Genomic DNA, 27,156 nt, shown 5'->3' on the forward strand with positions numbered 1-27,156 from the left:
CCTCCCACTGACACCAATAATGGGGGATTGTTCCTCCCAATGACACCAATAACGGGGGATTATTCCTCCCACTGACACCAATAATGGGGATTATTCTCCCACTGACACCAATGATGGGGTACCATTCCCCTTACTGACACCATTAATAGGGAACCATTTCTCCTATTAAAACAAATGATGAGGCACTGATGCCAGGACATTTTCTACACCCACAATCCACAGTCCAGCCCCCTGAAGCTTGAAGGACAGTAAATTGACCCTTTGTTTAGAAAGTTTTGGAACCCTGCTCTATAGTGTGTACTTATCTCAATCCAGAGCTCTAAGTGTCATTTATGTCTGCTGCTTCCTTCCTCTGCCATCAGCATGAATCACTTCTGACAAGTTTCCCTGATACCAAGAGAAAAATGGTATCAGGGGAGGGGCCTCCAGCTGACTGACAGCCTCAGCTCTGTTCCTGTGTGCTGTAAGAAAAAAAAAAAGGGGGGGGGGTTACCTTCCCTCCAATCAGCTTTTAGAGTTCTCCTCATTGAGCTCTGCAGAGTGTAACTTCAGCTCCCTGCCCCCTTTTTCTGAACTCAGAAGTTTTAAAAGTCAGCACTTTGAATGGCTGTGGAGAAGAAGATAGGTCTGCAGGTAAACAGGTACAACCTATGTAGAAGGATTTGTCTCCTCTCTGTGGGTCAGTCACTTCACTGTGTATATGTAAGGGTTTACATTCATTTTAAAGTGACACTATGGTCAATATTAGGAAGGACATATGATATACACTCTGTCAGTAGCATGTGTAGCAGGGTAAGGGGCATTCTTCCACTGGCCACCACTGTAAGGGACATTCTTCCCACTGGCCACCACTGTAAGGGACATTCTTCCCACTGGCCACCACTAAGGACATTCTTCCCACTGGCCACCACTGTAAGGGACATTCTTCCCACTGGCTACCACTGTAAGGGACATTCTTCAGACTGGCCACCACTAAGGGACATTCTTCCCACTGGCTACCACTGACATTCTTCCCACTGGCCACCACTAAGGGACATTCTTCCCACTGGCCACCACTAAGGGACATTCTTCCCCCTGGCCACCACTAAGGGACATTCTTCCCACTGGCCACCACTAAGGGACATTCTTCCCACTGGCCACCACTAAGGGACCATTCTTCCCACTGGCCACCACTAAGGACATCTTCCCACTGGCCACCACTAAGGACATTCTTCCCACTGGCCACCACTAAGGGACATTCTTCCCACTGGCCACCACTGACATTCTTCCCACTGGCCACCACTGACATTCTTCCCACTGGCCACCACTGACATTCTTCCCACTGGCCACCACTGTAGGGGGCATTCTTCCCACTGGCCACCACTGTAAGGGACATTCCCACTGGCCACCAATGAACTGCTTCTAGCAGAGGTTCACTGAAATCAGAAAATGATTTCTTTGGTTCCTAAGACCATTGGAAAAGGCTGGTCTTGAGTTTTGAATTTTGTAGGAATGACTAGAAGAGTAAAATACGCTACTGCGTTATTGATACAAAAACATTTCCCCTCAGGGTTTTCACTTCTGAAGGTGATAAAAAAGGAAATGGTGATATCCAACGCTTTTATTACCTTGTCGGTGCCAATACTGCCTAGAGAAGTGTTTATTTAATATGTGAAATGGGAAAGGAAGAGGGGATTGTCACGGTGCTTACATATAACAATGGAAAACCATATATTTAAAAATGGATCATTTTAATGAGAATAAAGTTAAATCAAACAGGGCCGATTTGTTCAAGAGTATTCAACATTTAATGGCGAATGTTCAGCTTAAACAGAAGTTTCATATTGGTATATTAGCCCAACATGTTTCGCCTAATAGCTTCATCAGGGGATACACGAAATCAGTCAGGAAATGAGTAAGACTGTACAAAAAAAAAAAGAACGAAATAAGTACAAAATATCAAAAACTATGCATCATTAAATGATTAAATGTAAAAAGGTATACATCATTTGCCAATGCCTGCCCTTAAGGAAGGAGAACCTACCATGCCAAACTTCCCGGAGGTGACCCACTGCTAAGGGGGACCAACCGAACCAAGAGGAAAGGAGCCCTGCACGGCCACAGATGACAGTGACAAGGCTGTAATTTATTTATTTATCCTATTCCAAAGTTGTTTATTACATCCCTATCGGATTTAACCTCTTTTATACCCCAGACGCCCTCCACCCCATGCTCTGAATCTATTCATTTTAAGTGAGTATTCAGTTTTCAATCCATTTTTTCCATATTTTTGATTCATCTTGGCACCTCTGGTGCCAGATTCCTTTGAACTGTAAACTTTATAAATATCATACATCATACATACCTTATATAATTTTTTTCCCCCCTTCTACTTGACCACCTTACAGCCTGGTAATTGTGTGTCTTCTTTGGGCTCCTTTCCTCTGGGGTCGGTTGGTCCCCCCTTGGCAGTGGTCACCTCCGGGAAGTTTGGTGCAGTAGGTTCTTCTTCTTTAGGGGCAGGCATTGGCAAATGATGTATACCTTTTACATTTAATGATACAAATATGTTTTTGATATTTTGTACTTATTTCGTTCTTTTTTGTATTTTTGTATAGTCTTACGCATTTCCTGACTGATTCGTGTATCCCCTGATGAAGCTATTAGGCGAAACATGTCGGGCTAATATACCAATATGAAACTTCTGTTTAAGCTGAACATTCGCCATATGACCACCTTCATCATGAAATGTTGAATACTCTTGAACAAATCGGCCCTGTTAGGTTTTAACTTTATTCTCATTAAAATGATCCATTTTTTTAAACATATGGCTTCCATTATTATCTGTAAGCACCACCACAATCCCCTTCTTCCTTTCCCATTTCACATATTTGACTATTAGGTGGCAAATACTTGGGTGTTCGACCATTAGCCGGACATACTTACTATAAATGTTTATTTAAGAAGTTGGCATTGAAATATCAAACAGCACATGACGTTCATTGAATCCATAGCTGGAATGGCTTTATTCTGCCTGGAGTCCAACATTACAGAACAAAACCTTCAAACCTGAAAAGAACCAAGTACAGGGTTTGGACGCAAAAAAAAAAAAAAAAAAAAAAAAAGAGACTCCTCCACTGAATGTATGAACTGGCAAGGGGTGCTTAGGCATGCTGGAGGGTGTATTGATGCTGGGGGGGATCCATTGTTGCTGGGGTGGTCTATAGTTGCTAAGGGGGATTTACTGTATTGGGGAAGTCTATTGCTGCTGCTGAGGGGTCTAAAGTTGCTGCTGGTGGTCTATTTTTCCTGGGGTTGGTCTATGGCTGCCGGCAGAGTGTCTCTTGTTGCTGCTTATGATCTATTGTTGCTGTTGGGATCTCTAACAAAGGATTTTAACATTTTGCTCACCCACCTTTGTAATCTATACACCTTCACCAGACAGAATGGTCAATTTTTTTTTTTTTTTTTGTTGAAAGAATACAGTGGTGCCATCGCCATACCCAAAGCCTGCTGCATGGGCAACGAGGGAGCAGCAACACCATGAAAGTGATTGGCATCATTCAACCCAGGGGACTGAGGACATCCAGTGAGTGCACAGAATCCTAGACCTACCGGCCCCCCACTTACAATGATACAGAGGGCCTCCAGGGGGAGCCTGTAGTTAAAACTTTAAAGTGAAACTTCAGAATTTGGCAAGACCCACAAGATTGCGGCTGTCACTGTAGTAGCGCTGACTACTACAATGACTGTGGGCTTTCCCGATGATCTCTCAGGTATGAGATATGTACACCGTGCCAAGCTGAACAATGTAAGTATGCAATAAAAATCATACCTTGAATTCAGATTTAAGAAGGACTCTAAAAACAGCAAGAATTCAACACCCATCTCGTGATGGGTGAGCCTTGTGGGCACACAGCTCACCACGCCAAAGTAAGATAACCACGACTTCCTTCAATGCAATTCTTTATATAGCAAAATCTCTGGGAACAATGATACCATCCTGAAATGACCGCTGGCAGGGACAAGCAGCCAGACAGACGGGGAGAGAAATTACATTTTGTTTCATGTCCAGGAAAATAATTCACAGGAGATAAAATTTGCAAAGGACCCACTCTTCTGCTCATTGCATATTTGCACAATATCATTTTCACACACACACACTTACCAAAAGTATTGGAACACCTGCCTTTAGAGCCCTTGCACATTGGGGCGGTTTGCAGGCGCTATTGCGCTAATAATAGCCTGCAAACCGACCTGAAAGTGCCGCTGCTGTGTATCCAGTGTGAAAGCCCCGAGGGCTTTCACACTGGAGCGGTGCGCTGGCAGGACGGTAAAAAAAGTCCTGCCAGCAGCATCTTCGGAGCGGTGAAGGAGCGGAGTGTATACCGCTCCTTTACCGCTCCTGCCCATTGAAATCAATGGGACGGCGCGGCCTCTGCAGAGGCGCTTTGCGGTGGTATTTAACCCTTTCTCGGCCGCTAGCGGGGGGTAAAACCGCCCCGCTAGCGGCCGAATACCGACGGTAAAACGCCGCTAATAATAGCGGCGTTTTACCGCCGACGCCGCCCCCGCCCCAGTGTGCAAGGGCTCTTACACACACACATGAACTTTAATGGCATCCCAGACTCCCAGTCTTCGTCCGGAGGGTTCAATATTGGGTTGGCCCGCCCTTTGCATCTATAACAGCTTCAACTCTTCTGGGAAGGCCGTCCACAAGGTTTAGGAGTGCGTATGGCAGCGTTTCTCAACTCCAGTCCTCAAGGCGCCCCAACAGGTCATGTTTTCAGGATTTGCCTCAGATGAAAACGGCTGTGGTAATTACTAAGGCAGTGAAACTGATTAAATCACCTGTGCAAAATTAACGGAAAGCCTGAAAACAGGACCTGTTGGGGCACCTTGGGGACTGGAGTTAAGAAACACTGGTCTATGGGAATGTTTGACTATTCTTCCAGAAGCGCATTTGTGAGGTCAGGCGCTGATGTTGGATAAGAAGGCCTGGTTCGCAGTCTCCGCTCTAATTCATCCCAAAGGTGCTTTATCAGGATGAGGTCAGGACTCTGTGCAGGCCCAGTAAAGTTCCTCCACCCCAAACTCGCTCATCCATGTCTTTATGGACCTTGCTTTGTGCACTGGTGCGCAGTCATGTTGGAACAGGAAGAGGCCATCCCCAAACTGTTCCCACGAAGTTTGGAGCCTGAAATTGTCCAAAATGTCTTGATATGCTGACGCCTTAAGAGTTCCCTTCACTGAAACTAAGGGGCCAAGTCCAACCCCTGAAAAAACATTCATATATAAATGTGGGAATTAAGAAAACCATGGTTAACAGCAAGAACCCAAGAATGAAAATTTCCAAACCACACATAAGCAGTGTTAATTTCGTCGACTAAAATGACTAAAACATTTTAATCGACTAAATGATTATTTTAGTCGACTAAAATACAACTAAAATAACTGAAATGACTAAAATATGACTAAAACTAAAATGCTATTTTAGTCAAAAGACTAAAATGGGACTGAAAACTAAAATGCCATTTTAGTCAAAAGACTAAGGCCCCTTTCACACTGGGGCGGTAGGGGGCGTCGGCGGTAAAACAGCGCTATTTTTAGCGCTGTTTTACCGCGGTATTCGGCAATTAGCGGTGCGGTTTTAACCCCCCGCTGGCGGCCGAAAAAGGGTTAAAACCCCTCGTATAGCGCTGCTATAGCCGCGGTATAGCCGCGCTGTCCCATTGATTTCAATGGGCAGGAGCGGTTTAGGAGCGGTGAATACACCGCTCCTTCACCGCTCCAAAGATGCGGCTGACAGGAGATTTTTTCTTCTCCTGCCAGCGCACCGCTTCAGTGTGAAAGCCCTCGGGCTTTCACACTGAACAAACAGCGGAGGCTGTTTAGGGGCGGTTTACAGGCGCTATTTTTAGCGCAATAACACCTGCAAACCGCCCCAGTGTGAAAGGGACATAAGACTAAAACTAAATTGAAATTTGACTACAAAATTAACACTGGTCCGTAGTGCATGTTCATACCTCAATGTAATAATAAATAACATATTAGATTTTTCACTCCAGCAGTGTATAATGTGGTTGCAAATTGTAGAGAAATGTTAACTAATGCATTACAATTGAATTACACCCATTAGATTTTCGACGACTAAAATGTTTTAGTCGACTAAAATATACTGGAGATTTAGTCGACTAAATACGACTAAACCAATTGCAGAAGACTAAATGGGACTAAAACTGAAATGCCATTTTAGTCCTAAGACTAAGCCTAAAACTAAATCGAAATTCGCTGCCAAAATTAACACTGCACATAAGAAAAAAAAAAAAAAAAAAAAAACACACAAAACGAAAAGGCTATCAAGCCCCCTATGCGATAGCATCGGACAGGTGAAAGGTTCTCTTTATGAAGACCTCAGGGGGTCTCCAATGTCTCCCTTGCCCACCACTGCAGCCAATCAAGCACAGAATGTGCTCAATTAGCTGCTTTCCTGGTTACAGTAGCCGAGGAATAAACCTGAAAGTGACGAACTGCTCATTGCTTCTGGTTTTATTCGTAAAGGAGATCAGGGATCCTAAAGCCATTTTCTGCAGTGTCAGACAGGGGAGCCTGGGAACCATTTCTGGTGGTGGCACCAGCAACGGGCGGGGGGGGGGGGGGGGACGACATCAAATGTGTTGTAGGCTTTATACCCAAGTCATTACCAAGCTCATGGTTGATTGAACTCCTTTTGGTTTTGGCTATCGGACAGTAATGCCGCGTACACACGAGCGAACTTTACGGCAGACTTTGCCCGGCGGACTTTGACGGACTTTCTGAATGAACAGACTTGCCTACACACAATCAACCAAAGTCTGACGGATTCGTACGCGATGACGTACGACCGGACTAAAACAAGGAAGTTCATAGCCAGTAGCCAATAGCTGCCCTAGCGTGGCTTTTTGTCCGTCGAACTAGCATACAGACGAGCGGACTTTTCGACCAGGATCGAGTCCGTCGGATAGATTTGAAACATGTTTCAAATCTAAGTCCGGCAAACTTTTGAGAAAAAAAAAAAAAAGTCCGCTGGACGCCACACACGATCGAATTGTCCGCATTGTACGCCGGAAAAGTTTGCCGGAAAGTCCGCTCGTGTGTATGCGGCATAAGTGAAGGAACACAGAAGAAAAAAAAAAAACACCTCACAGGGGTTATAACCATCCATAACTCTATCCAAAAGTTTTGCCTTTAGCTCTAGAAAATCTCTTCAGAGTGAGGAAATTCCTCCAAAGTGAAGGGATCCAGTGATGTCACCGGAGAGAGTGTCCCCACTGGAAAATTTCCCTTCAGTTATATTTTAAGAACAGTCAAGTGTCAATATGTGAGAATGCCATCACTGTCATTGTGTCAGAAGACGGGGGTGTCATGGATCTTCTCTGTGGAGATTTCAGGCTTTGTCACTGTGACAAGGCCGGCAGATGGCAGTGACAATATAAAGGTCATTTGCAGCCGCCTCACAGATAACGCTTTTATCTCGCAGACCCTGCGCTCTTTTACCACACACACACACACACACAGGCACACGCCAACTGCTTCTAATCTCCTCACACACACAGCTCCCAGGATGCCTCCATTAACTCATAAGGATCCTCTGAGCTCAGGAAGACATTGCATGGCCTCATTTAAACCAGTGATAAAAAGCAGCACTGGTGACACACAAAATGGCGTCCATGGTGTTTACGTGAGAGTTTGCAAGGTCCGCTTATACTGTATGGGCCCCCTTCCCCAGGTTATAAAATAAATAGAAAGCCTGGGGTTGATGGTAGCTGCAAGTTACCTGTACTGGTGGAAATCTAGTGAGAAGACATTCTTGGACTGGACTCGTGAGATACGACCTGCTCTGCATTACCAAGGAAATCTTCCCTGGAAAGAGCGTGGCGTCAATCCCACCCGGCATGGTGGAGAAGGGTGTCCGGCAAGTATATGGCTTAACTTCCAGGGAAAAGCTGACCTTACCCATTACTGGGGGCCCGTGCAGTGTTTACATACCTTACCTTTTACTGGGGGCCCATGCAGTGTTTGCAGAGCTTGCATTTTACTTGGGGGCCCCTGCAGTGTTTGGGGGCCCAGTGCAGGGTCTGCAGAGCTTGCATTTTACTGGGGTGCCCCCAGTGCAGAGTCTGCAGAGCTTGCATTTTACTGGGGGGCCCAGTGCAGGGTCTGCAGAGCTTGCATTTTACTGGGGGCCCGTGCAGTGTTTGCATTTTACTGGGGGCCCGTGCAGGGTCTACAGACCATGCATTTTTCTGGGGGCCATGAAAAAAAAGATGGTCCGCAACTCCTTGCTTGCTCTTTAAAATCTTCAAGATTTATTAATTCTCCATAAAAGACACAGAGAGCACGTGCTTTAGCTGCTGTCTGTGTCTTTTATGGAGAATCAATACATTTTGAAGATTTTAAAGAGCAAGCAAGGAGTTGCAGGCCATCTTTTCTCATGATTGCTACTGCAGCTGTGCGACTGCCTTACCGCACCCAGGTAGCTCTAAACAATCTTCTGATCATATTGGGTAGTAGCACCCTACTTCTGCTCCAGTTTATTTTTCTGGGGGCCCCTGTAGGGTTTACAGACCTTGCAATTTTACTGGGGGCCCCTGCAGGGTCTACAGACCTTGCATTTTTACTGGGGGCCCCTGCAGGGTCTACAGACCTTGCATTTTACTGGGAGGCCCCTGTGGCGTCTACAGACCTTGCACTCTACTGGGGGCCCCTGTGGCGTCTACAGACCTTGCATTTTACTGGGGGCCCCGTGCAGTGTCTACAGACCTTGTATTTTACTGGAGGCCCTGTGCAGTGTCTACAGACCTTGCATTTTACTGGGGGCCACGTGCAGTGTCTACAGACCTTGCATTTTACTGGGGGCCACGTGCAGTGTCTACAGACCTTGCATTTTACTGGGGGCCCCTACAGTGTCTACAGACCTTGCATTTTACTGGGGACCCGTGATGTGTATGCAAGGTTCACTTTTACATCATACATGGCATTGATACATGTCCAGTGCTTGTTTAAATGAAGCCCTGTAGTGTCTTCCTAAGGCCAGAAGACCCCTTTAGGTATACTGTGAACTTGTGTATTGCCTGGGCTCCATATACAATCCCAGCCTCCATTAATTCAACTTTTGTAGAAAATTGAGAGCTAGGGCTTCCCAGTTAGCAAAGCTCATGCTCCCCGATTGGAAAGATCAGCTCTGGCTCATCAGGAGGTATACCGGACCTTTGCAGAGAGACAGCTGCTTCCACACACAGAGCAATGGTCCTTCTCTGCAGCATGCTGGCAGGAGACAGGCCTTTTCTACTCAAGCTGTGGCCGCTTTCTAAATAAAGTGAACTGTCTCTGCACACCTTTTTTCTTTGATACACCAAAGATGTGTATTTAGCTGATCTGCGGCATAAACAGACACACTCGGCTTTGCACCGGCTGAGCGTTCATGTTTAGGCCTTCATTTAGGGGAACAGAAGCGGTCAGGTGGTAGAACGTGTGCTCCATTGTCTCCCTAGAAAAGGGAAGGGGCAGAATTCCCTTGCATGGAGACTTTTCATGCTGTCTTGCGGCTGCACTCCCCCCTGTCCCGGCCCCCCCCCCCCCGGGGTACTGAACACAGCCGGCGTCTCGGCAGATGTCCTACTAAACTTTTCCAAAGTTCAAACTGAGATTTATACTGTAGCCATGCAAATTCCGATTGGTCGAGAGAAAAATGATTACACAAGGAGGAGATTATTTACAGGGCAGTCTGAGAACAATCTCAGATACAACATGTGAAAGCACTTAAGATGCCAGTAGGACTAAAAAGGTGATTTAATGTGCACAAAAAAAGAAGAAGAAAAGAAGCAGCATGGTGACTTAGTGGTTGGTACTTCAGCTTTGTAGCACCAAGGTCTCTGATTCAAATCCTATGTTCTTCCTGAGGCTGCATGGGTTCCCCTTGGGTTCTCCACCTACCTCCCACCCTCCAAAGACATACTGGTAGGTTGATTGGATTTGGCTCAAGTATGGCATTCTATTGAGTGCGCCCAAGATGGCCGCTTCACCCCCCTCAACAGCAGATAAATTGCTTCGCTTCCCCAAGGAGAAAAGAGCTATAGAAATATAAAATATTAAATATCTGAGAAAAGGTTTCATTCCAGATATGGAATTTTTTTTATTTAAATTACATTTGTCCAACTTTAAAAGCAAAAAAAATAAAATAGCACTTAGCTCATATATGATTACCTTTAATCCAGAAATGGCGTCAAAATGGTTTTCGGGTTCGAGGGGCACCATGGTTTCCACATATGTTGGCTGTGACCAAAAGTTCAGAGGTTTTGGATTAGGGTCCATGCCCTTGTCTACACTGTAACCTAAAATTCCCTAAAGAGGGTCACTCACCCCAATATTCCAAGGGGATTAAGTACATTATCTTATACTTTTAGGCTGCTAGAAAAGCAGGAGTTGGAAAAAGTTAGTGATCCCCTCATGGGCCTAGTAAAGAACAAAAACCGAAAGCAGAACTACACTGCGTCTGACCGCCACAAACCAACAACTCTATTTGAGTAAATTTTGAATATTCAACGCGACCCCCCCCCCCCCATTCATTGAGGTCTCCATGCTTTATTTTACTGAGAAACCACTTAAAAAAAAACAAAAAAAAAAAACACGCCACCATATCATTTCTGGCTGTGGCCATCTTGAGTAAGGGCAGATGATTCAAGTAGCATTTACTTCTTGGAATCCATCTGTCCTTAGCTCAGGCATGCAGATAGGAGGCAGTGCTTAGCTGAGAAAAAAAAAACCTCCTCCCATGGAAGACTCTAGGGATGTACATAGCTCCCAACTGTCCCTGATTTCAAGGGACTGTCCCCGATTTGGAATAATGTCCCTCTTTCCCCATCATCTGTCCCTCATTTTGGTCTGATCCATATAGCTTTATATTAAAATGCACTTTTTATCTTTCAAAAAGTGTTTCCCAGTGCTAAATTGCTGCATTTGTAAATGTTAAAAGCCAATATAAAGGAATAGGAGTGGCAAAAAAAAAAAGTCCTTGTGGATTTCATTAACGTTTTTTGGGTTAATTCTCCTTTAAGGGGGGTGTGTCAGGGGGCGTTTCCTATGCCTACATACATTTGCAAGTAGGTGTCCCTCATTCCCATCTCAAAATGTTGGGAGGTATGGATGTTTGACATCATTTTGGCCCAAGCCAGAAACCAGGAAGTAACTGAAGAAAGTTTTTTTTGTTATTTTTTGTGGCATGCACTTTTAAAGTTTTACTAAATCCACAAGAGTAAAATCAGTCTTTATATGCAGTAAAGCATGCTTGTTATAGTCACTGTGTACCTAAAGGGTTAATCCTCTGCATTGTGTAAAACGGCTGTTTGATCCTGTCTTCTTTGATCCTCCCCTTCTTTTACTGCCCCTCATCCATCTGCTGATAGTACAGAGCCTTGGAGGCACTCTGCACATGCTCAGTTTGGTGTGTATTGCTAAAGAGTTTTTTTTTTTTTTTTTGGGAGGGTGCATCACAGGGCCAATCAGCACTGCTCAGACAGAGGGTCAGGGGTCATGCAGTCTCATAGGACAGAGGATAATGAAAACTCCTCCTACAAGCTTTAACCAGACACTGATAGCAGTATAAAGCAGTCTTGTGACTGATGAGAAAAGGCATTTTACAGTTTATATTTACAAAAATAATTGCATTTCCATGTTCTGTGTCAGTGGGAGACCAGATATAGTGAATGCAGGCTCCTGGGTTTAGTAACACTAAGGCTCGGCAGGTTTGGCATCGATTTACTCGGCCCAATCTCATCTTTTATATTTTACCTAAAAAGTTAATAATGTTTTGGCACTAAAATTCATTTTAGTGTATTTTTTCCTGAAAATATGGATCTGATGAACAGCTGCACACACACATCATGCAACATAAGAAAATCAAACGTCACCATTTCATTCTACGGGGCCTCTGCTTTGAAAAAAAAATGTTTCATAGTTTTGGAGTTTAGCCCTGGTTCACATTGGTGCGATTTGACATGTCAAATCGCACCAATTGCACCGCCCTAATCGGTGCGACGCTGCATTTGCGGCGCTGCTCAGATTTCAAAAAGTAGTTTCTGTACTACTTTTTTGCGATTTTGGGGTGCGATTTCCTTTGGCATCTGTGCAGAAACCCGCACAGATGTCTGAACCGGCAGCCGAAATCGCGACTGACGAGTCTGACCGCTGAACTCGCACGGCTTCATTCCCGCAGCTCAGTGTGAACCTCCTGGGCTTAAGGTAATTTCCAGCCAAAAAAAAAAAATAAAAAAAAAAATGCATTATTTTAACCTGTATGTGAAACATAAAAGCCCCAGTAGACAAACCTATAGTTAAAAGTCAATTTAATTTAAAAAAAAAACAAAAAAAAACAAACAAAAAAAAAATAAACTTGGGGAAAAAAAAAAACCTGTCATACCAGCACACACACTACAATGCAATCTGATAAAACAAACACATAAAACAAGCGGCCTCACTATGAGAACAATGGGCAGTTTCCACACCAAAACAATGACCGTTGAGGAATCTCGCGTTTTTCTCAAGAGAACTCGCTCAGCGCTGGTGAAAGTTCTACAGATCTGCCTTCTGGGAAAAACAGGCAGTTTGTTTATTTTGGGCCGGGTACAGTCACGGCGGTTATCGGGCCCTCATTGTCCTACATGGTCTGCAGAAGATGAGCTCACCGAAAAACTAACAGGACTAAAATGGAAAAAGTGGCGATAAGGGATTTCTCGCCGCGCTGTCATTAGTAATACAAACAGAACTATCTGGCCCTCAGTCACCGCCACAGAAGAAGGGCCTCATTCGCATACCGCCCAACATTTTTAGATGGGAATGAGGGACACCTAACAGCAAACTTATGTAGGCATGGGACACACCCCCTTAAAGGAGAACACAAAAAAAAAAAAAAGAAAGAAAGAAAGAAGGTTAATTAAATTCACAGGGGCTTTTTTTTTTTTACCACTACTATTTCTTTATATTGGCTTATAAAGTTTAAATGCAGCAATTTAGAAATTGGATGAAAGGTTTAGCTCTGGGAAACACTTTTTGAAAGATAAATAGTGCATTTTATATACAACTATATAGATCAGACCAACATGAGGGACACATGAGGGGGAATGAGGGACAGAGGGACATTGCTCCAAATCAGGGACAGTTGGGAGCTATGCTCAGGGCCCTCTTTAATATTGATTGGACCCTGGGCAAACGTTTTCTTGGGCCACCCCCCCCATACAATTGCTCTCTCCACCTGCTCTGAGACCTACAATAAATAGCAGCTAGACTTAAAATCAGTTTACTGTATCAGATCAGGCAGTGATTGCGATTGGTTGCTAGAGGTTACAGTGTATCATCACCGCTTACTGACTGGTTGCTAGAGGTTACAGCACACATTACGGCTCACTGATTAGTTACTAGATGTTACAGCACATGATTTCTGCTTGTTGATTGGTTGCTAGGGACTACTGTACAGTAATACTGCTCACTGATTGGTTGCTAGAGGTTACAGCACATCATCTCCTCACTGCAGGGGGGCATGATATACATATTGAATGCCGTCTTTATTTACATATCTATGCTGCCGGATGCAGCTATTTACATATGAATGGCGGTTATTTACATGTAAACACAGGGTCTGCAGGTGAGTCATCTGTACACAACAATAGGGCAGAGATGGGCAGCATTAGTAGCAGCGCTTCACACTGAGATATCAGGACACAGCACGGGACTAAAACTTCAAGGGACAAGGGAAATTAAACTGGGATAGTTGGCAAGTATGAGGTGGCTGCTTTGGGCCCCACAACAATGACAGGGCCCAGGGCAGCTTCCCCTTTTGCCTTGCCTTAAAGACGGCCCTGGCTATGCTCATTCACATGTGCAGGTACTCTGCAGGCTCCGTGCATCCGGACTGAGCACCACCAATGTTCAGTTCTGCCCTAAAGCGGAACTTCAGTCATTTTTTCCAACTTTCCATCTATTATATCTTCTGCCCTCGTTGTTGTTGTAACTTTGGATAGTAAAACATTTTTTTTTCTGCCAGTAAATACCTTATACAGTCCACTTCCTTTTTGTCTGGTCATTAGCCTAGGCTTATGACATAATGTACAGCTCTCTCTCTCTCTCTCTCTCTCTCTCATGAGAGTTCGCAGGGGGGTGAGTCATAAGAGGGGTCAATGAGAGCTGCAGAGCTGGAGGTGTGCCTCTGTGTAAATCCAGGAAGTGAACAGGCAGCAGCTCCAGCTGCCCACAGTTAAAATGGTTGCAGCCAGACTCAGTGGAGGGAGATTTCTGCAGCATATTTGGCAAGTGCAGAATCACAGTATATATATAAAATATGCAAAGTGGTTGGAGGGAAGCTTCAGAATGGCAAAGGTGTTTTTATTACAAATTATGTGAGCAGACTGCAGTTCCTCTTTAAATTCCTTAAATCTTAAAAGTAGAAATACAGCTCACACCCAACTAGCCTTACAACCGCCCCTTTCTCCTAACACCTATGCCGACTAGCCTGTGTAAAAAGGAGGTCTATACCTATTAATTGGGTGCTGAAATGACCAAACGACTGGAACCGACTGCAATCATGAGAAGGAAGTGTCACCAGCACACCAGGATCTCCAAAATTGGGTCCAAAATTTTAATCACATGGTATCAAAAAAATAAATAGAAGCGACATTTCTGAGCCACGCAGGACCCCTTCGTCAGGCTTGGTCACGTGCCTGATGAAGGGGTCCTGCGTGGCTCCAAAACCTCGCTTCTATTTATTTTTTTGATACTATGTGATTAAATTTTGGACCCAATTTTCGAGATCCTGATGTGCTGGTGACACTTCCTTCTCATGGTTACATGATCTGGCACCCCTGTGTCAGCCAGCAGGCAGCTGCAGGGGAGAGGAGAGAATGCCGATCTGTTGGTGCCGGGCACCGGATGTCCGCCGGCAACCACCAATCTGGTGTAAATCACACAGAACAGTCCCTCTTCGGTGCTCCTGGCCATTCCCTCCTGTTCAGTGCCCCCACAGCAAGCAGCTTGCTATTGGGGCACCTGAATAACAGCTCCGTGTCCATTCAGGCACGGAGCCCCCGACCTGGCCCCACCCCCTCTCTCCTGATTGACGGCAGCCAATTGCGTCACTGCTGTGTCTCAGCCAATCAGGAGGGAGAATCTCAAACGGCTGAGACACTCGTCGACATCACTGGACAGAGAGGGACCTCAGGTAAGTTATTAACTGCTTCCCAACCGCCTCACGCAGATATACTGCGGCAGAAGGGCACGTACAGGCAGATTAACTTACCTGTACGTTGCCCTTTGAGAGGCGGCTTGCGGGAGCGCCCGCCGGGGGCTCCGCGACCGTGGGTCCCGTGGACCCGATGTCCGAGGGGATACCCGCGATCGTCTCGTGGTGAGGAACGGGAAGATGCTAATGGTAACAAGCATCTCCCCGTTCTGCCTAATGACAGTCACTGATCACCGCTCTCCGTAATCGGGAGCGGTGATCAGTGTCGTGTCACACACAGCCCCTCCCCCCCACAGTTAGAATCACTCCCTAGGACACACTTAACCCCTACAGCACCACCTAGTGGTTAACCCCTTCACTGCCAGTGACATTTTTACAGTAATCAATGCAATTTTATAGTGCTGATCGCTGTATTAATGCCAATGGTCCCAAAAATGTGTCAAAATTGTCCGATGTGTCCGCCATAATGTCGCAGTCACACAAAAAAAAAAAAAAAAAAAAAAATCGCTGATCGCCGCCATTACTAGTAAAAAAAAAAAAAAAAAAGAATAAAAATGCCATAAAACTATCCCCTATTTTGTAGATGCTATAACATTTGCGCAAACCAATCAATAAACGCTTATTGACATTTTTTTTACCAAAAATATGTAGAATAATACATCGGCCTAAACTGAGGAAAAAAAATGTTTTTTTATATATTTTTTGGGGATGTTTATTATAGCAAAATATATAGCTTTTTTTTCGAAATTGTAGCTTTTTTTTTTGTTTATAGCACAAAAAATAAAAACCGCAGAGGTAATCAAATACCACCAAAAGAAAGCTCTATTTGTGGGGAAAAAAAAAAAAAAAAAAAGACGTATGACTGCGCAATTGTCAGTTAAAGCGACGCAGTGCCGAATCGCAAAAAGTGCTCTGGTCTTTGGCCAGCAAAATGGTCCGGGGCTGAAGTGGTTAAAAAAAAACCTTCCAAGGTTACAATCCCTTTAACCCTTTGATCACCTTAGATCTTTAACCCCTTCCCAGCTAGTGTCATTAGTACAGTGACAGTGCATATTTTTTTTATCTCTGATCACTGTATTAGTGTCACTGGTCCTCAAAGAGTGTCAAAAAAGTGTAATCTAGTGTCTGATTGTTCACCGCAATATCGCAGTCCCGCTACAAGTCACTGATAACCACCATTACTTGTATAAAGAAGAAAAAAAAATCCAAAATATATACCATCGTTTGTAGACGCTATAATGTTCACAAAAACCAATAAATATAAAACTTATTTGGATTTCTTTTTTACCAAAAAGATGTAGTATATTTGCCTAAATTTATGAATAAATTAGATTTTTTTTTTTTTTAATTTTTTAAATTAAATATAGGTTTTATAGCAGTAAGTGCAAAAAAATAAAAACCACAGGGGGTGATCAAATACCACCAAAAGAAAGCTCTATTTATGGGGGGAAAAAGAACATCAATTCTATTTCTGTACAGCACCACACAACCGCACAATTGTCTATTAAATTAACACAGTGCTGGATCGCAAAAAATGGCCTGGTCTTCCAGGTTGACACCTCTTCAGCTTCGGAAGGTTTTAACCCCTTCCTGACAAGGCCATTTTTTTGCGATACGGCACTGCGTTACATTAACTGACAAACTGCTAAAAAAATATGCACTGTCACTGTACTGACACTGGCAGGGAAGGGGTTAACATCAGGGGCGTTCAAAGGGTTAAATGTGTTCCCTGGGAGTGCTTGCTGTGTGCTTTTCTGCTTAGCAGAAACACAAGATCTCCATCTTCTCGCCTGTCAGAACGGCGATCTGCCTTATTTACATTAGGTAGACCGCCGTTCTGTCTGCCCCGGGAACGATCGGCGGGTCCCGGTGGACATAGGGTCCGCCAGACCTGCCGATTGGTTCCCGCTGCGCCCCAGACTCGGCAACCGAAATCACGTACAGGTACGCGATTCCACGCTGAAGGGCCGCCCTGCTGCAGTAAATGTACTTGGGGCGGTCCGGAAGCGATTAATAAAAGTTCATTAGGTTGATAAGGGGGGGGGGGGGGAAATCGATGAACTAGGAAAAGCAAAAATTAAAACGAAGTTTTAAATAAAATTTACGCAATTGCTCTGGTACAAAATTTACAAAGCGTTCTATAACAAAACAAAAGATATACAGGTCACACCTCTGGATATATTATTAGGGAGTAGATGGTGTCAGGCTTTATTTTAGCTCCTTTGGAACTAACTTTAGCTCAAAAATATTTTTGACTCTGTTCAAAACACACCTGTCTGTTCTCCAACGCAGAGAAAAAAACAAAAGAAAAGAAAAAAAAACGAAAAAAAGAAGAAAAAAAAAAAAAAAAAAAGGCCTTTTGAAAGAAAAAAGGAAGTGGTTTTACTGTATTGCAGGAATTGCCCTTTGCTCCCGGCCGCCTGTTAATGGCTGGCTGGTTCTGTACAGGAAAAACAAGTGACTCAATTACCTCTGGGCTGTAACAATAGAGCGCTGACTATCGGAGGCGTCCCCCCCGTACGCAGGTGTCCTTCCACAATACAGATGTATCTAGAGACTCCACAAAACAACACGCTGGGCCGCCAAAAATAAACCCCAGCTGCTTCTTTAAAATGCGTCATCTCTAACCAGGAGATATGGAGGTCCATTGATTGGCGCTGTTGTCTTGCAGAGCTGGGGTCCTGGGTTTACTAACCTACAGAGCTGTACAGAATTTTGTCTTTGGCCGGGAGGAAAAAAAAAGAAAAAAGTAAAACCCTCCTAAAAACTTTGTACAAAAAAAAAAAATGCTCCATGTGAGCGTTTTACTCCCAAGCAGGGGCGTTGCTAGGTCTACAAAAGATCTGGGGCTAGAGCCCATAGCAGCGTAGTAAAGAAAGTCATACGCTTGGGTGGGCATACACATGTATATACAGTAATATACGTGTGTATATCCCCAGAGAGCCCCCCACTTACATCAGGGTCCCCAGAGAGCCCCCTCTTGCATCAAGGTCCCCAGAGAGCCTCCCCCTTAAAATCAGGGTCCCCAGAGAGCCGTCCCTAAAATCAGGGTCCCCAGAGAGCCTCCCCCTTGCATCAGGGTCCCCAGAGAGCCCCCCCACTTACATCAGGGTCCCCAGAGAGCCTCCCCACTTACATCAGGGTCCCCAGAGAGCCCCCCCACTTACATCAGGGTCCCCAGAGAGCCCCCCCACTTACATCAGGGTCCCCAGAGAGCCTCCTCTCCCCTTGGGGACCCCTGCAGAGACTCGGGGCTATAGCCCCAAAAGCCACCCCCTAGTGATGCCACTGCTCCCAAGAGAACAGACTTTTTTAAGCCCAGTGTGCATGGAGCCTTAAAAAGGTTGTCATTTATTTACTAATCTTTGTGCAATAAATGACAACCTTCTAATGCTACACTTAGTTGGCTCCTCCACTTTCTGCTTCTAAACTACAGTAATGTGACCAACCCAACCAAGTGTAACCTCTATGGTACCAATCAGTAAAGTTGTTTCTCATAAGCAAAACCTTACAGTTAACCTTAAAAACGAGAATAAAAATTAAAAAAAAGGTCCAACTGTAGGGCCGACAATGCATCAAAGAAGTTAAAAAAAAAAAAAAAAAAAGAAGATAAAAGGATGTGAAGGGGAATAAGAAAAACAAGTGAAAAAAGGAGAGAAAAAAATAAAGGGAAAAAAAAAAAAAAAAGAAGAGAGAGAAAAGATGTGAATGAGAAAAGAAAAACAAGTGAAAAAAAAGGAGGGGAAAAAAAGAAAGGAGAGAAAAAAAATAAAAAGAAAAGAGAAAAGATGTGAAAGAGAATAAGAAAAACAAGTGAAAAGAGGAGAGAAAAAAATAAAGGAGGAAAAAAAAAAGAGAGAAAAGATGTGAAGGAAAATAAGAAAAAAAACAAGTGAAAAAAGGAGAGAAAAAAAAAAAAAAGAAAAAAAAAAGCGTTAGAGCCCGCCCGTTCAGAATCCTATCCAGTCATTGAACTGATGTCAAGCACAGGTGTCTGGGACCTGAAGATAAGAGCCAGGGGGTTCATATCCTTTCAAAGAGGGATGATTTTCAATTTAGGGATTGCTCCCCAAATCATGGACTGTGGAAAATGTTGCAATTCATTTGGAAATCAAGGTCCAAGAGTCTGGAGGAAGAGTGGAGCGGCACAGAATCCAAGTTGCATGAAGTCCAGTGTGGATTCCACAGTCAGTGATGACTTGAGGAGACATGTTTTCTGCTGGTGTTGGTCCACTGTGTTTTATCAAGTCAGCGCATCCCTCTAGCAGGAAATTCTGGAGCACTCCATGCTTCCCTCTGCTGACCAGTTTTATGGACATGCGGATTTCATTTTCCAGCAGGACTTGGCAACTGCCCACATGGCCAAAAGTACCAATACCTGGTTTATTGATCATGGTATCTCTGTGCTTGATTGGCCAGCAAACTTGTCCGACCTAAACCCCATAGAGAATCTGTGGGGTATTGTCAAGAGGAAGATGAGACACCAGACCCAACAGTGGAGACGAGCTGAAGGCCACTATCAAAGCAACCAGGGCTTCCATAACACCTCAGCAGTGCCACAGGCTGATCACCTCCATGCCACACCACATTGATGTAGTAATTCATGGAAAAGGAACCCAGAAGTATTGACTGCATACTATACTGTACATGGACAGACTTTTCAGTAAGCCAACATTTCTGTATTACAAGTAATTTTATGTTTTAGTCTTATGTAATATTCTCACTTCCTGAGATACTGAATTTTGGGTTTTCACTAGCTGTAAGCCATAATCAAAATTAAAAGAAAGAAATGCTTGAAATATATCACTCTGTGAGTGACGCATCTATATAAAATATACGAGTTTCGCTTTTTTAAATTGAATTACTGAAATAAATTGACTTTAAAATATCAAAATTTTAAAAGATGCACCTGTATTAGAGTGTGGATCTTGGGATGTTTGACGGGTTAGTCGAGTAGTGCGATCCGATGGTCTTTTGTAATTTTAACCACAGATAAAAGAGGTGGACCCATATCCAGAAATGCTGGGCTTTGGGACAGGTTCACCACACATGGAGGAGGACAGAACCTACCTGGCCACAGCCTCTGAAACAGGAGGGTGACAAATCTGGGTACATCTTAGCAAGGCGTTCTGGCACCAAAGCCCATCTCACAAAAAGCCTTGCTCATTTTTGATTTCTTCTTCCTCTCCATATCACTAGAGGCCAAGAAGCTCATTATGTAACAGGACAGTGACAGGTGCTCTTTATGGAGATCTTTTGGATCAGGGATCTATTAGAATGACTCAGCTAACCAGAATCCACTTAGAAAATATAACCTTAGAGTGGCCTGTTCCTTTAAAAAAAAAAAATGTAATCTCTGGTTGGGTATAAAATTAGAATAAAAAGACGAAAAACTCATCAGCCGGTGAAAAACACCTTCCTCACTTACTGCATCCCCAAGGAATTTATAGATGTCACAATCCTAGTGTGATATAACAATGCATGTTTAATAAAAAGTTCATTTATTATTCATACCTTTTATAGCACCTTTAAACATGCCGAAACCCATCGTCATTGATTAACATAACGCTTTTTCTCAAGCATCAGGATTTTCATGTTCAAGCAGTAGCTGGAATTGGATCATTTAAAAAAAAAAAAAAAAAAAAAAAAAAAGTAAAGCCGGACCCTTCCCTGGTTCTTTTTTTTCCCTCAACAACTTGCAAAGGAAAATTTTAAAATAAAATCTATTTTCATTACATATTTAGGACCCAGTGTTGTCATCACAGGGTCTCTGTTTTTCTACGCAATGCAGGCAGATCATGGCTGATGGGAGGAGCCGGCAGGGTGCTGTACATGGCTTCCTGAAAACATCATGGCACCCTGCCTCTGTACTCCTCTCAAGAGCCCTCAGTCCTCCTGATACAAGCAGTAGACTGGCTCTTGGGAGTTACCTTTGTCAACCAGTGAGTGGCTTGGAGTTATTGACCAATGAGCAGTGATGGACTGATCTGCTGCTGGATGGTGCCTACATAGTTACAATATTAACTTCACTTGACTGAGCCGCTGATGTGAGACCACTAGATCTGTTCCTCTCATCTTTTTGGGTAAGGAACAGATGTTTTTAGCTACCTGTAAGGGGACTTTCCACCATTCTAAGGGACGTCTCCCCACTGGCCGCCAACGTATGCAGGTGTCTCCCCACTGGCCGCGAACGTATGCAGGCGTCTCCCCACTGGCCGCCAACGTATGAAGGCGTCTCCCCACTGACCGCCAACGTATGCAGGCGTCTCCCCACTGGCTGCCAACGTATGAAGGCGTCTCCCCACTGACCGCCAACGTATGAAGGCGTCTCCCCCACTGACCGCCAACGTATGAAGGCGTCTCCCCCACTGACCGCCAACGTATGAAGGCGTCTCCCCCACTGACCGCCAACGTATGAAGGCGTCTCCCCACTGACCGCCAACGTATGAAGGCGTCTCCCCCACTGACCGCCAACGTATGAAGGCTTCTCCCCCACTGACCGCCACTGTATGAAGGCGTCTCCCCCACTGACCGCCAACGTATGAAGGCGTCTCCCCCACTGACCGCCAACGTATGAAGGCGTCTCCCCCACTGACCGCCAACGTATGAAGGCGTCTCCCCCACTGACCGCCAACGTATGAAGGCGTCTCCCCACTGACCGCCAACGTATGAGGACATGTCTTTGCTGACCACCAATATATATAAGGACATTTCCTTGCCGACCCACCAATATACAGAGACTTTCTTACCAACCACCAATATACAAGGACATTTCCTTACCAACAATAATGTGCACGTGCTAGAAAAGAAAATTCCCGGAAAGTAAAGAAGATTCCCAGCCACGAAAATTCTTTTCTGTAGCAACAGGAGGTAAAATTGAAGGCTTGGTTTGTCGAATTTCGAAATCAATAATGGTACCATCGGATCACAAAACGCACGAAATTTCTGATTTTCAAAAGAAAATTCTTTCGGAATTTGACCATCCAGGGAATAGATGAAAAATCACTCGATTTAGTCCATAAACACCAGTCCGTGCTGATGGGGGAATCCCTCCCATGGAGCGATAGTATTCTCCCTGGTGGGAAAACAGTGATTATTGCTAGTGGCCAGGGCTAGTGCAAGGATTTTAGACACCCTAGGCGAAACCTCATTTTGCCGCCTCCCCCCCCTTGGCTCCACCCCCTTTGCCCTGCCCATGTATACCCCACTTTTTTAATGAAAGCAGCCTCACCAGCGCCCATCAAATGCAGCCTCTCCAGCGCCCATCAAATGCAGCCCCACCAGCGCCCATCAAATGCAGCCCCACCAGCGCCCATCAAATGCAGCCCCACCAGCGCCCATCAAATGCAGCCTCACCGGCGCCCAGTAATGAATGTTTGCTTGCTTCCATTCATTGATGGTGCCTCTGACACTATGTGCGAATGGAGTGGCGGCTGCCTGCTGATGCTGAGACTTAGTTGCTTGCTGCAGAGAGAATAGAGCAGTTACACCAGTGGCCGGGCGCCCTAGGCAGCCTCACCAGCCTAGTTTGCTTAGTGGTAGCACGGGCCCCGCTTGTGCCTATAGAAATCCGACATGCTGGTGGCACCCAAGTCAATCGATCGATCGACTTGCGTACAATCAGCTTGCCAAAACACGGATCGCTCTTCAGAGGGCACCACAGTCCACTACGAGTGTGAAAAAGCACCAACATACATAGAGCCCATTCCCACCATTGCAATAGAATACCACATGCCTGCTCAGTATCCTTGGGATAAATGTGCATTGCATTAAGGCAGCCCATTCAAAATGAATAGGTTTAGAATGTGCCAAAACTGGTGCATGCGGCATCCCTCGCAGTGCACTGCAACGCACGTTAGTTGGTCAGCGAGCTGCGTCGGATTGCCATTCCGAATGCATGGTACTGCAGTGCACCAACGCACAAAATGAGGGCTGAACAGAGTTAAAAAATGTTTTGGGAAAGAACAATTGACTTCCCGCATATCACTTTCTGCAGTATTTAGCGCTTTGGCTGGGTGACACGTTTCTAACTAATGACCATTATCCGAGATGTGCAGCCAGCAGATCCTCCAACGAGCGTGCCAGCTCCTGACAATCAAACGATTTCCGGCAGAAAGGGACATCTGATCAGAAGATGACACAACCAAGCTGTCACTCCTTCTGCAATAGACCTCTGCTGTACACCAGACCGTTCCTCTTTGCACATATTTCTCTGGAGGAATTTAAAGTAACAATTTGATGCAATCTGTCACTAGCATTAAAGCAGAACTCCAGACATAAAAACTTCAATGAAATAAATTCCCAAATAGCCGCAGAGGATACACACACATCGGCCACTTTATTAGGTACACCTATTCAATTGCTTGGCAACACAAATTGCTAATCAGCCAATCACATGGCAGCAACTCATATTTAGGCATCTAGAAGTGGTGAAGACGACTTGCTGAAGTTCAAACTGAGCATCAGAATGGGGGAAGAAAGGGGATTTAAGTGACTTTGAACGTGGCATGGTTGTTGGTGCCAGACGGGCTGATCTGAGTATTTCAAAATCTGCTGATCTACTGGGATTTTCACACACAACCATCTCTCGGGTTTACAGAGAACGGTTTGAAAAAGGAGAAAATATCCAGTGAGCGGCAGTAGTGTGGAGGAAAGTGCCTTGTTGATGTCAGAGGAGAATGGGCAGACTGGTTTGAGATGATAGAAAGGCAACAGTAACTCAACCACTCGTTACATCCAAGGTTTGCAGAATACCATCTCTGAATGCACAACACATCGAACCTTGATGCAGATGGGCTACAGCAGCAGAAGACCACACCAGGTGCCACTCCAGTCAGTTAAGAACAGGAAACTGAGGCTACAATTCGCACAGGATCACCAAAATTGGACAATAGAAGATTGGAAAAAAGTTGCCAGCACAGAAACTTAGCTGTTAGACCGCCCTTGCTCCCATTAATAAGCCTGGAAGGCCAGCTCCTGTTTATGATACCAACAGCCAATCCTAGCGGTCACACGAGTGGTTGACCTTTCTTACCCCTGGCGCTCAAGAGGAAGTAAACTTCCTTTACTGACTTACCTATAGGCAAGCCTATAATAATGCTTATCTATAGATAGTGTAAATATCTCATAAACGTGCGCCGTTTAGGAGATATTTCCTGTACATGCAGCCAGTTACTTCACTGGTGCATGTGCTCTGAAGGAACGGCCACCCGTGCCATAAACGGCAGCGCACGCATGGTAGTGACGTCATCGTGGCTCCGGCCAGTCACAGACCTTGAGCCCGCAAACCCAGGAGCAGGACGGTTGAAGGTGGGAGCCCCTGCAACCCGGACATCAGGGCACTGGAACGGCTTCAATTAAAAAGGTAAGTTTCACACATTGTGCTAGTATGCCGCACATTATGACTTTACCTTGCGGGGAAAAAACAAAACAAAAAAAACATCCAGCGGTATACAAACGCTTTCAGAACTTTGGGGCGGACAGGAAAGGGTTACAGGAAATTCCTAAAAATCATGACCTGTTGGAGGTATGAGGTATTGAGGTTGGGAACCACCAATGTATGGCTGGTTTAAGGGCCTGACCACTGTGCCCCGGTATAATCCTATCTAACCACCGACATGCTGAATCCAGCACCTCGGCTTCACGTGTTTTGAGCAATAAAGACGTAATAGGAGGTTATAAACTTCTCTGCACTTTATTGAAGATTTTTTTTTTCTAAGTGTAACAAAACTCAGAGAAGAGAAAGAGAGAAGGAAGAAAGAAGGCGGCGAAGAGAAAGAGAGAAGGAAGAAAGAAAGAAGGCGGCGAAGAGAAAGAGAGAAGGAATAAAGAAGAAGGCGTCAAAGAGAAAGAGAGAAGGAATAAAGAAGAAGGCGGCGAAGAGAGAAGGAAGAAAGAAGAAGGCGGTGAAGAGAAAGAGAAGGAAGAAAGAAGAAGGCGGTGAAGAGAAAGAGAAGGAATAAAGAAGAAGGCGGCGAAGAGAAAGAGAAGGAATAAAGAAGGCGGCGGCGAAGAGAGAAGGAAGACAGAAGAAGGCGGCGAAGAGAGAAGAAGGTGGCGAAGAGAAAGAGAGAAGGAAGAAAGAAGAAGGTGGCGAAGAGAGAAGGGAGAAGGAAGAAAGAAGAAGAAGGTGGCGAAGAGAAAGAGAGAAGGAAGAAAGAAGAAGGTGGCGAAGAGAGAAGGAAGAAAGAAGAAGGCGGCGAAGAGAAAAAGAGAGAAGGAATAAAGAAGAAGGCGACGAAGAGAAAGAGAGAAGGAAGAAAGAAGAAGGCGGCGAAGAGAAAGAGAGAAGGAAGAAAGAAGAAGGCGGCGAAGAGAAAGAGAGAAGGAAGAAAGAAGAAGGCGGCGAAGAGAAAGAGAGAGAAGGAATAAAGAAGAAGGCGGCGAAGAGAGAAGGAAGAAAGAAGAAGGCGGCGAAGAGAAAGAGAGAAGGAATAAAGAAGAAGGCGGCGAAGAGAGAAGGAAGAAAGAAGAAGGCGGCGAAGAGAGAAGGAAGAAAGAAGGAATAAAGAAGAAGGCGGCGAAGAGAGAAGGAAGAAAGAAGAAGACGGCGAAGAGAAAGAGAGAAGGAATAAAGAAGAAGGCGGCGAAGAGAAAGAGAGAAGGAATAAAGAAGAAGGCGGCGAAGAGAGAAGGAAGAAAGAAGAAGGCGGCGAAAAGAGAAGGAAAAAAGAAGAAGGCGGCGAAGAGAGAAGGAAAAAAGAAGAAGGCGGCGAAGAGAGAAGGAAAAAAGAAGAAGGCGGCGAAGAGAGAAGGAAAAAAGAAGAAGGCGGCGAAGAGAGAAGGAAAAAAGAAGAAAGCGGCGAAGAGAGAGAAAGAATAAAGAAGAAGGCGGCGAAGAGAAAGAGAGAAGGAATAAATAAGAAGGTGGAGAAGAAAGAAAGAAGACAGAAGAAGGCGGCAAAGAGAAAGAGAGAAGGAATAAAGAATGCGGCGGCGAAGAGAGAAGAAGGAAGACAGAAGAAGGCGGCGAAGAGAGAAGGAAAAAAGAAGAAGGCGGTGAAGAGAAAGAGAGAAGGAAGAAGGAAGAAAAAAGAAGGCGGCGCAGAGAGAAGGAAGAAAGAAGAAGGCGGCGAAGAGAAAGAGAGAGAAGGAAGAAAGAATAAGGCGGCGAAGAGAGAAGGAAGAAAGAAGAAGGCGGCGAAGAGAAAGAGAGAAGGAATAAAGAAGAAGGCGGCAAAGAGAGAAGGAATAAAGAAGAAGGCGGCAAAGAGAGAAGGAAGAAAGAAGGCGGCGAAGAGAAAGAGAGAAGGAAGACAGAAGAAGGTGGCGAAGAGAAAGAGAGAGAAGGAAGAAAGAATAAGGCGGCGAAGAGAGAAGGAAGAAAGAAGAAGGCGGCGAAGAGAAAGAGAGAAGGAATAAAGAAGAAGGCGGCAAAGAGAGAAGGAATAAAGAAGAAGGCGGCAAAGAGAGAAGGAAGAAAGAAGGCGGCGAAGAGAAAGAGAGAAGGAAGACAGAAGAAGGTGGCGAAGAGAAAGACAGAAGAAGGTGGCGAAGAGAAAGAGAGAAGAAGGCGGCGAAGAGAAAGAAAGAAAGAAAGAAAGAAAGAAAGAAAGAAAGAAAGAAAGAAAGAAAGAAAGAAAGAAAGAAAGAAAGAAAGAAGAAAAGAAAGGAGGGAAGAAAAGGAGGGAAGAAAAGGAGGGAAGAAAAGGAGGGAAGAAAAGGAAAGAAAAAAAAAAAAAAAAAAAAAATTTGATCCATCAATGACCCTCAGTCGATCTGTATGGAGGACACCCTGCAGAGTGTTTCACCTGTTGTGACCTGATGGGGAATACTTCATCCAGGAACTGTCAGATCTCATACAGGAATGAGACTCACATCCTAAAATTGTTCCCAGCTGCACAGCGGTGTGCCTCTGCCCCTCCCCCCGACGGACGGGCCGCCATCAGCACTTGATCCTGATAATACTC

At 44.8% G+C, this 27,156-nt stretch overlaps 1 protein-coding gene and 1 pseudogene across 1 annotated transcript in view; one reads left to right on the plus strand and one right to left on the minus strand.

Annotated features, from left to right (window-relative positions):
• The window catches only part of LOC141147221 (probable hydrolase PNKD), a 149,653-nt gene that overhangs the window by 80,432 nt on the left and 42,065 nt on the right, over positions 1–27,156 (minus strand). The gene's annotated exons all lie outside the window — the stretch shown is intronic.
• Positions 3,725–27,156, plus strand: part of LOC141147370 (histone-binding protein RBBP7-like) — a 37,267-nt pseudogene continuing 13,835 nt past the window's right edge.

This window comes from Aquarana catesbeiana, linkage group LG06 (assembly GCF_042186555.1).
Source record: "Aquarana catesbeiana isolate 2022-GZ linkage group LG06, ASM4218655v1, whole genome shotgun sequence".
NCBI classification, from domain to species: Eukaryota; Metazoa; Chordata; class Amphibia; order Anura; family Ranidae; genus Aquarana; species Aquarana catesbeiana.